Source organism: Perca fluviatilis, chromosome 23 (assembly GCF_010015445.1).
Source record: "Perca fluviatilis chromosome 23, GENO_Pfluv_1.0, whole genome shotgun sequence".
Taxonomy (NCBI): Eukaryota; Metazoa; Chordata; class Actinopteri; order Perciformes; family Percidae; genus Perca; species Perca fluviatilis.
The window spans coordinates 261,635-271,770 of NC_053134.1; the positions used below are offsets into that span (position 1 = coordinate 261,635).

The 10,136-nt window shown below is 41.5% G+C and overlaps 2 protein-coding genes across 2 annotated transcripts in view; one reads left to right on the plus strand and one right to left on the minus strand.

Moving 5' to 3' along the window:
- Positions 1-10,136, plus strand: part of cped1 (cadherin-like and PC-esterase domain containing 1) — a 77,182-nt gene that overhangs the window by 31,965 nt on the left and 35,081 nt on the right. The window lies entirely within an intron of this gene.
- Positions 1-10,136, minus strand: part of LOC120553410 (nuclear factor 7, brain-like) — a 29,546-nt gene that overhangs the window by 18,697 nt on the left and 713 nt on the right. The window lies entirely within an intron of this gene.

Consider the following 10,136-nt stretch of genomic DNA (forward strand, 5'->3'; position numbering starts at 1 on the left):
CCCCTCCGCCAGCACCCCCTGCAGGAAATGACTTCCAGCGCCTGTTTGTAGCTCGTTATTTACGTTACTACGGTAGGAAATATGCGTTGTTCATGATTTAATAACATTTTGCTCACAAGTTATTGATCCCAGAAGTTTGAATCTGTGAATATTTTTCCAACTTTACCGAAGTAACGTCTCCCGTGTGCCCCCCCCCCCCTGCTGCAGAAAGTTGCCTCCGTTACTTTAACTTTGAGTATTTGAGTGTTTTTTAGTCTGCAGCAGATTACAGTTAAAGTATTTCACTTCTTCAGTACTTCAGAGCTCTTTCCTGTAACTCTCCTCCCTCAGTTATAGTCTCAGCTTTGTAATGAAAGGTAAATCTTACCGTCGGTGCATCTCTTCTCTTTGACCATTCAACAGGAACTAATGTTAACATGGTCCGTCTTCTTCTTCTTCAGTTGCTTGTTTAACAGCGGATGCGGACTAACTTAGCGCACTACCGCCACCCTCCAGATAAATTGTGCATGATCATCACTATGGCTTACATCCTTGAGAATACTGTAGCCTGCAAGCTACAAAGAACAAACAAGCAAGCAAAAAAACAACTATATTCTGTCAATGAGTCCAGTGTTCTTTAAAAATTCAAGCATATACTTTATTACTCTATGATCGGAGCCCTTAGACAAAAGGTACTCTAAGGATACAACTTTCCCCACTGCCCTCTATTTTCCTTTTCATAAAAACCCTTTCTGTATTAAATTTCCTACATATCATAAAGACATGTTCCACTGTTTCTGGCACATTACAAATCTCGCAATTTCCTGTATTATGTTTTCCTATTAACTGTAATGTTTTGTTTAGTCTAGTATGCCCTATTCTCATTCTTGTATAAATTCCCTCTTCTTTTCGACACCTTAATACTAAACGACCCTGACCAACCTCAGGATTTCCAATGTAAAAATCCCTCCCTTTATCTTCCCTGTCCCATTTATCTTGCCACAACTTTTTAACATGTTTTTAATCATTGACTTAGCCTCTGATTTTGATATTTTACACTGAATAGATATATTTGTCGCTTTCAAAGCCTGTTTAGCAAACTTGTCTGCCATCTCATTACCAACCATACCTACATGAGCCGGAACCCAAACAAACTTTACATGCGTCCCCCCATTTTGAATACTATGCAGCAACGTCAATATCTCACACACAATATCAGACCTTTCACATGGGTTACCTGATTTAAAATTTTCTTAGTCTGACAACGAGTCTGAGCATATAGCTACTCTTATCGGTTTACTTTGCTCTACCCACTGCAATGCCATCACAATAGCTATCAACTCTGCTGAAAACACTGATAAATGATCCGAAACTCTTGCAGAAAACTTAATATCAAACTCTGGTATATGCAATTGCCACTTTCCCTGTATCTGGTTGCTTTGACCCATCAGTAAAAATTTGCACATACCCATAATAGTTATCCACATACCTCATAGCCATTTGTCCACTATCCCCCTTATAATTTTTTATCTTTTCATGCAAAGTTATATCAGCATCTGGAACCGGTAGCAGCCACGGCGGGTGCGGTGGGTAGACTACAGATGGACCAAATTCGAAATGTTCTACAGCCGCTCGCTTTACCTTTTCATGTATACTTGCACTAAACATCTCTCTTTTACTTTTTGCCTGCTCCCATGTTGAAATGAGGACACTTTTAGTTGGATGGTCTTCCATATGTCATTTAGATGAACAAAATATGACAGTGACATTTGCAGTCGTCTCAACTCAAATGGCATTTCCCCTACTTCAACCTGAAGCGCTGATATAGGGGAGGTTCTCATGGCTCCTGAACATATCCGGAGGGCTGAACCCTGAATAACATCAAGCTTCTTTAATTCAGACTTTGCAGCAGACCCATAAGCCACGGACCTGAAATCAACAATAGATCTAATTAATCCCACATATAATCTTTTCATTGAAGTCATATCTGCTCCCCACTCCTTATTGCACAAGCACCTAATTATATTAATGAAATTAATTTGAATTAAATGAAAATTAAATTTACACTTGTTAACTACCTTTTCAATATGATTATGCCAGGTAAGCTTAGAATCAAAAAGCATACCTAAAAATCTCACACATTTTACTCTTTCTAAATCTCTACCATACAATTGCAACGTAAACCTTTCTTCAATTTTTTTAAACGAGAAAAACACTACCTTGGTTTTCTCAACAGAGAACCTGAATCCCCATTCCCATTCTTCTACACAGTCGATAGCTTTTTGCAAATTTTTAACAATGAATTGAACATTTTTACCCCTTTTCCAGAGAGCGCCGTCATCTGCAAACAATGATTTACCTATACCATAATCAAGTGTATCATATATATCATTTATCATAATAGAGAAAAAAATTGGTGAAATAACACTTCCTTGGGGTACACCATTTTCCACAAAAACACAATCAGAGAAGCTACTATTTATCCTCACCTGCAATATTTTGTCAACAGAAAGTTTCTCCACGTGCTCACCCTGCAGCCATCATCCCAACACATGGCCAAAACCGCACAAGTGAACACACACGCACTAATACAGTCACCACACCCCCGGTGACACCCACAGTAATCAACAACGTCACAACAGCGCAAAAAAGGAGGAAAGATCATAAAAGACTAATCAATCTATGGCTCCTACAGAGTGGGTGGAGCTGAATGTTACCAATGAACAAGACTGCTTTTATTTCACACCACAGACATTTATTGATGTCAAAAGACAAATATATTCAGTTCTACTGTTACAGAGTTAAAAAGAAAAGATAGAGTTGCACCCAACGTTAGCATCAAATTACAAGGAACTGACTCCTCACTTTGATTGGCTGAACAATCAACTTGCCCGACATACAGTCTTACTGCCCCAGGCCATCAGGCCGTTGCTGATGTCGAACCGTGCTCAGCATCTCAAAATAATCAGTTATAATATCAAAATAATGACTTACATCAAAACTACACACAGACATAAAACACTAAAACAATCACAACAGTGTAAATGGAGACAGAACACAAAGGGTAACGTTGGGTTCAACATTGGGTGGGTTGAGATCTCCAACTATCTGGGGGGAGGAGGGGGGGTGTCTGCATGGATTTTAAAAAAGCGATAAAAACATTGGAAAAAATGTCGGGAATACAACTCATAAAAGGAGACAAAATGTGAAAAATAATTAAACTTGGGAAAAAGCCCAGTTTTAATTTTTACACCTTTGACAGATCAGAACAACAATAATAATGTTTCATCCAAACATACATATTTACTAGGGATGCACCAAAACCAGATTTTTGGGGTTTGGCCGAATACCGATTCCACTGGTTAAGATTCTGCCGAATATCCCATCCTCAGTCCATTAACACAGTGAACACATTAATGAAGTCAACAACGTCCACAGCCTCTAAAATAGTTAAATGTAACAACTTAATGTTGAATTAAAACGCTCTTTTCACATCGTAGGAAAGCGCATCGCTATCGCCAGATGACTGACAATTTTGTTTGGCAAATGTTGGCTAACCAGTGTATGATGAAGGCATGTTGTGAAATTTTTGTTTGAATAAGAAATTCATTTTGTTTAGTTTAAAACAGTCTAAAGGAAATGGTAAATTATAGTGTGATAAAACTTACTATTTACATTATTTACAGTACTTGATTTACAGCTGATATGTGAAAAGGTACACAACCTTATTTGTTTAACAGCAATTTAGTGTTACTGCAAACCGTCACAGGACGATAATTCTTTTTGATGAACTTTATTTATCCCACAATGGGGAAATTCACTTGTTACAGCAGCAGTTTTTCCACAATAAAAACAAACCAAATAAACAACATGCATAACAATGAATGTAAAGTGGCATTATATAAAAAGTATGTAAAGTAAAGTGAGGTGGTCAAAGTACGAAACATTTTGTAAGTAAGTAATTGACGTGAAATTAGATTGAATAATATGTAATTAAATAACATAGCAAAAGTAATCAACCATAATATAAATGATATTGAAGTGTGACCATAATAAAAATAATATTGAAAAAGTAACTACTCGGAATGAAAAAATATAAATACAGATAATAACAATAAAGATATACATAGAGCCATGGTGAGTAGTGGGTAATTGAAACAGGAACAGAAAACTATATTATCTGGTGGTGCAGGTGTTGTAGAGTCTGACAGCGGCCGGGATGAAGGACCTGCGGTACCTCTCCTTCTTACACCGGGGGTGTATCAGTCTGCTGCTGAAGGAGCTGCTCAGGGACCCCACAGTGTCATGTAGGGGGTGAGAGGTGTTGTCCACGATGGATGCCAGCTTGGCTAACATTCTTCTCTCCCCCACCTCCTCTATGGAGTCCAGAGGACAGTCCAGGACAGAGCTCGCTCTCCTGATCAGTCTATTGAGTCTGCTCCTGTCTCTGTCCGAGCTGCCCCCTCTCCAGCAGACCACAGCAGAAAGGATGGCAGAGGCCACCACAGAGTCGTACAAAGTCCTGAGGAGAGTCCCGCCCATTCCAAAGGACCTGAGTCTCCTCCGCAGATGGAGGCGACTCTGGCCCTTCTTGTAAAGAGCATGGGTGTTATCGATCCAGTTCAGATTATTGGTTAGGTGAACGCCCAGGAATTTGTAGCTCTCCACTACCTCAATGTCCGATCCCTGGATGCTCACCGGTGTGAAGTGGGATGTTTTCCTCCTAAAGTTGACGATCATCTCCTTCGTCTTGCTGGTGTTAAGCTGAAGCTGGTTGAGCTCACACCAGCTGACAAAGTCCCTGATAACCGTCTTGTATCCCAGATCGTTTCCCTCAGAAACACATCCAACAACGGCTGTGTCATCGGAGAACTTCTGGATGTGGCTGTGGGTGGAGTTGTGAGTTTAGTCTGAGGTGTAGAGGGTGAAAAGGAATGGGGAGAGCACCGTACCCTGAGGGGCACCTGTGCTTTTATTTTGAAGTAGCCTACACAGAAGTTGTCTGTTGTGTACTCTTAGCTTACTGAGATGAACGTGAGAAGCTAGATGCAAAACATGTCCGTCAAGCTTAAGTTGTTCACATTCTTGTGTGTAAAACTGCAACATATTGAACAGTAAATGTTCACAGTAAATTACAAGTGTTTTTGGTTTTCATTCAAAGCCATTCCAATACCGAAGGCATGTTGGGTGGGTGAAATTAGAAAGCTAACATTAGCTAACCAGCAGCAGCAAAGTAGGCTTCGGTTCAGTGGAAAAAAAGCCTGTCAAAAAGCCCAATATTCAGCCGAATCCAAACCCTAATCCTGGACTCGGTGCATCCCTAATATTTACATATATAAACATATCTTTTAGCTTTTTAAAACCATTTGTTGTGTTTCATTCAGCCATCTCCTTTACCACTGCAATCAGTTTACTACCCTTTATATTAACAACCATTATTCTGTTTATATTCTTTCATATTTAATCTGCTGACTCCTGATACTGTTTGCTGCTGCCGATATAAAGTTTGAACTTATTTTATCATTCAGTTCAGATATTATTTCTACATAAAAAGATGGAACACGTTAACGTTTAGGAAGTGAATAGTAGTTTACTATTATTATCACCACCCTAAAACTACAGACTCCATCAGACCTGTTGTTTAGTTACACAGAGCTTCAGTGGTGATATCTTCAGATTACCCCCAGTGAGAATGAATGGAAACATCTTGTCAGTGAAAGTGTGTGTGAAGGTGTGTATGTGTGTGTTAGTATCAGGATCAGAGAACGACAGCTTTCCTCTGTTCCAGTCCAGAGTCACTCTGATCCTCTGGAGCTTCTTCTCAAACGGGAGAACAGTGTTTGGAAGTAAGGGAGATGCTGCTGAGTATTTACCTTTAGATACATAATCCAGACCATATGTCTCCCTTCCTCTGGACAGACTCTGCTAACACACCCAGAAACCAGACGGTACTGTCTCCAACCTCGACATCCCAGCTGTGAGTCCCTGAGTTAAAGCCCTCAGAGCCCAGGACAGAGAGGTGAGAACCAAACCTCTCTGGATTATCAGGAAGCTGCTGTTCCTCTCCCCCTCTCACACTGGTCAGATCTTCAGACAGGATGAGTTTTCGATAAGCAGTGTTTGGATCCAGAACCAGAGGAGTGTAGGAGACCATGTCCTTCATCTTGTTCCAGATGTTGAAGCTCAGGTTGCCCAGGTGTTTGGCCTCGTCTATCAGAGCTCCTGGGAGCAGCTGTGGATCCTCCAGCAGGGGGCTCTGCTGGACTCTTTCCACTGCAGCCTTGTAGTTGATCAGGAATGAGACGTCTTCAGCTCTCAGCTGCTCCTCTGTGGCTCTGACTGTGTCTGAAAGAGCTGCTATCTCTCTGCTCAGAGCCTCCATCTTCTCCTTCATCCTCTGACTCTTCTGCTCCTCTTCCTCCCTCAGTGCAGCCATCCTGGCCTCCTCTTCCTCTTCTAGAAACTGGTGAAGCTTCTTAAACTGATCCTTAATTTGCATCTCTGTGCATCGGGCCTGGACGTTCAGGTGTTTTGCTGTTTGATCAAACTTCACTTTAACTTGTTCAAAAACCTTTAAGGGCTCCAGAGTTTCCTTAAGTTTCTTCTTGTGTTGTTGTGCAGCTTCATCGATGGGTCTGTTTCTGAATGCAGACAGATGTGACACACTGGCTGCTGATGGTCCAGACAGAAGAGTTTGAGTTTCTCAGAGTGCAGACTGCAGAGAGCCTCTGAAGCTCTCTGATCTCTCTGCTGTAAGAAACTTTCACACAGCTTCTTTAACTCCAGGTTACGAGGTGGTTCTGGTCTTAAAGATCTTTTCCTACAAACTGGACACTCCGGTGCCTGTTTCGCTCTCCACCAGCTCTTCAGACAGTCTCTACAGAAGCTGTGGCTACATGACAGAACAACAGGATCTCTAAAGACTTCACGACAGACCGAACAGCAGAAATCCTTCTCTGACATTGAAGCCATTTTGTCTCTGAGAGCAGCTGAAAACAGCAGAAACAGCAGATGTTAAAACAGGAAGTCAGTTGTGTTTCCCTCCCTTGCACACAGGACAAGTTTGCCTTCAGAGCGGTCTGCCAAAAGAGGTTTATTTTAACCAAAACCACTATCTTTTCCTAAACTTAACTCTGTAGTGTTGTTGTCTAAACTTAAGAGATTTCTGCAGAAAGCCCAGAAGGTAAACGTCTCCCGTGTGCCCCTCCCTGCTGCAGAAAGTTGCCTCAGTTACTTTTACTTTGGGTCTCAAAGTGTTTTTCAGTCTGCAGCAGATTACAGTTAAAGTATTTCACTTCAGAGTAGTACTTCATAGTTCCTTTCTTTAACTATCCTCCCTCAGTGGGAGGTACAACTTTGTAACTAGAACTGAAAGCAGTTTTGACGGGGTCCAAGCCTCCCGGCGCACGTCACCCTCAACGCCAGTCACCCCCATGACCCTGGGAGTGCTTGAAAGCGGGACCCAAAGCCTGATGGTGGGGAGGCAAACATCAGTAAATATCGAGAGGTGTTAGCCATGAGGTCTGCGGTACATTGCTGTTGCAAATTCTGTACAATTAACAAACTTTTTAACCCCCCTGACCACAGGGGACAGCAGAGAGAAATGAGAGAGTGACTGAGAGGGTGGGGGGGGGGGAAGGCAGGTGTGGTGATTGAAGGAGCAGGGGAGGTGGTCAGGTTGTTGTAAATGGTGTCATAGGCGCCGATTCATGTTTTTCTCTGTGGGTGCTCACAGGCGCAAGCCCTTTACAAAAAGAAAAGGAGTCAAAACCTGTTAGCATTTCAGAACCTTAGGAAATGGACAGCGGCCGACATGAACACGCGCCTATTAACTGGATAATAAAGCCGTAAAGTAGGCTTTCAAATCAGGACAGCACCACTTCTCACAAATACAGATAGGATTGGAGATGAGAAGTTTAACTGACACGTAACCGCGATCAGCTTCGTGGGAAATTAAGAATCAATGTCACCAACATAACCAATCACACTATGACAGACGCTCCACTCAGCACCAACTCCAATGTTTAATTTTAAATGAATGTAGCCTACTGGTAGTGTGGCACACGTGGGTGCTCAGTACTTTCTGTCGGTGCTCGAGCTCCAGAGCACCCACGGTATTGGCGCTTATGAATAGTGTTGATTTTGGATTGAGAAAGTGAGAGAAAAGAGTTGCATTTGTCCACTGTTAACGTTGTAGAAACTTTGTCAGGTTGGTTAAGAAGTTTGTTTATTGTATAAAACCAGGGGAGCACGCAAAAGCAAAAACCAAAACGTAATGGTAGGAGGTAAACGTCAGTAAATATTGAGAGGTGTGAGCTGCAAGGTCTGTGGTACATTCCCATTGCAAATATGCCATTAACATTGATTGAGTAAAAGGGCCAAAAGTCTTCTACGTTGATTATAGCGCCCCTAATGGCCGATCTTTGCCAAATTTGGTACAGAACCTCAGAGCCACATGCCAAACGAGCATTTTCGTGATAGCATTTACCGTGGCAGAGATAATGCAATTGCAAATTTCCCATTAAAATGAATTGAGTTATTGGCCAAAACAAATAAACGTTGCTTATAGCGCCCCTTAAAGGCCTATCTTTGCCAAATTTGGTACAGAGGATCATAGTGGGATGTTGAACAATGATTTCAAGTTCTTTGCTGATAAAATTAAATTTGGCGGAGATATGATATATGTCTGTGCTAGCTAGCCAGGAATATTAGTTTGGTTGTCAAATGCCTGAGGTGGAAAGTAATGAAATACATTTACTCACGTTACTGTATTGAGTAGTTTTGTTGTGTATTTTGTATTTTTCAAGTAGTTTTTCAAATCTGTATTTTAAAATGTACTTGATTACGTTTTGAGTGAAGGATTGTATTTCGCTACATTACAAATCCCATCCGTTACTCAGTAAAAAAAAAAAAAAACGAAAAGAAATTGCACCCGGAATGACTACACCAGACCAGAGCTCTATCACTCTGCATCAGACCATAGACTGTAATGCACCAGCATTCTTTTTTTTCGTGTGAACGTATGCAACTTCTTCTTCTCTGGTTACAAGTCACAATTAAAAAGAAGTAGAAGAAGAACTGCACTGTGTCGGACCCATGGATGTGTTGGCGAGTGGTGAACTGAGCGGGAGACGTTAGCATGGACGTAAATCAGCTGTTATCCCTCAAAAATCAGCTTGAGTCAAGGAACACGTGGATGTAAGGTTTTCTAATGTGCGATGTGTACTGTGGGAGTAATAAGCAAAAACACGTTTGACGTCATTATAGCGCCACCTAGTGGTCCACATGTGTAATTTTTGGTGCAGTTAATTACCCATTATATATCTACCCTGTTAAACTTATTCACTTTAGTGTAAGTGGTGAATCCAAACGTGGGTCCCATAGGCCACGCCCACTTTGACCAATCAGTACTCCACTGTAGGGGGGGCCTCAGGAGTGGCCCTAGATCACATGTCAAACTCTAGGCCCGTGGGCCAAATCCGGCCCCTTGCAGATTTAGATCCGGCCCGTATATCAGTTTGAGTTCACAATAAATTATGCCCCTCCTAGTTGTGCGCCAAACCAAAAACACAAGAAAATGTTTTTTAAACTGCAATTACATGATCTTCAAAGCAGAATATGGCTGATTTGCTGACTCTGAGACTCAGAAATTCCCCCAGAAGCAGAGAGAGAGTTTTCATATTCAGGCTGTGAAACAAGAATGTAATCATTGTTTTGCTTGATTTGCTAAATTCTATGATGGCTAAGGAACTCTTTTGATGACTTTTGTAGGGCTTCATGTAGACAAAAATGCGACAAAAAGCAACACATTTACAAATAGGTGACAAACATCTGAGAAACCCACAAAAAAGTCGGAACAAAAACAACAAAAATCCTGAAAAAAGCTACCAAAATGTAAAAAAAAAAAGTGACATGCAGTAACAAAAGCACGTCAATAAACTCTACATGTCTGGCCCTCGGTGTGAGGGCTGGTGGTTTCTCTTTTTCCAGTGTGGCCCTCTGGGAAAATGAGTTTGACACCCCTGCCCTAGATAGTACCCTCCAAATTACGTAAAAATCGGATGAGCCGTTCATGAGATATAAACGTTTTGTACTTGTAGCGCCCCCTAGTGGTCAATTTTCAAAAGATTTGTGTGGGACCTCCAGAGGGTCATGGC